This window comes from Podarcis pityusensis (assembly GCF_964106645.2).
Source record: "Podarcis pityusensis genome assembly, chromosome: 8".
Taxonomy (NCBI): domain Eukaryota; kingdom Metazoa; phylum Chordata; class Lepidosauria; order Squamata; family Lacertidae; genus Podarcis; species Podarcis pityusensis.
The window spans coordinates 27,364,688-27,365,877 of NC_138033.1; positions in this window are offsets into that span (position 1 = coordinate 27,364,688).

Below are 1,190 nucleotides of genomic sequence, written 5' to 3' on the forward strand. Positions count from 1 at the left end.
TTATTTCATGTATTTAGTTTTAAACCACTGACAAGCTATTTGGTATTTTATGTATTTGTAAATCGCTCTGAGAATTTTTTTTTTGTAGAAAGTGATTCATAAATGCAGTATTATTACTTTTGAGGAACCAGCCTGATGCAGAAAAACTCAACTAAAAAGCTTGTCACAATTTCCATACAGTGGTATATGCGTGTTTGGTCTTCTGCAGCAAAGCACAACAAATGAGTATTGTGTTGTGCGGTGTAAGCTTCAGGTGAAATAAAATAAAATATGCATTATGGCACGACACAAGATGATGTGTTCGCAGTTGACAGCTATATCCAGTTAGGAATTTAATGTACAAAAACTAAGCACAATGTACCTTCACAACATCAATGATAAAAGAAAATCAGATTGGTAATGCTGGGTTCATTCACCTACAGTGGGAAAGGAAACCAATGCCTCTATTCTGACCCAAATTAATGGAACTGAACTTCTAGGTGAATTGTAATCAAGCACATTCACATCTGAGTCTCCCTTTGTTCAAGTAGCATCATCAGTAGCAAGATGCTACAGTGAACAGAAGTGTTAAACTTATTTGAGTGTGTGGATTATTATTTTTAAACAATCAAGGCGTATATACATCTTATGAAATACATAAAATAAGTAAAATGAGTTTTATCACACACTGTGATAAATGTAACAAGTAATATTCAATCACTTAAAAACCTTGAAAAACAATGTGATAATAATAAATACACATCAGGATCCTTCCCACAGGGCAGCTGATGCTAGATCACCCTGTAGGGAGGCAGAGAAGAAAGCTCAGCCATGGCAGGACCTGAGATGATTTTACTCTTACCAGTTCTGTTCCAACTAGGCAATGACTCAGTTCTGGGGCAGAAGTTGGGGTAAACTCCCCCCACAACCAGCAACAAACTGAGGCAAGAAACATGACAGCACCAGTCAGAAGCGAGAAGAGTTAAATTTAAAACGGCATTCAGGCAGAGCTCTAAGCATTTAACCTCAGCGTTTTGCACTTGGAAAGACATATTTTTAAAAGATGCTGCGAAGCTTCCTCGACCACCTTAAGCAAAGGCGGATGCAGTCAAAGTGCTTGTGCGCCATTGGTTCACGCTTGGTTTCCATTCAGCTTCTGGAAGAAAAGGCAGCTTCAGAGAACCTGTCTGTGATTGGCATACTTTTAAGCC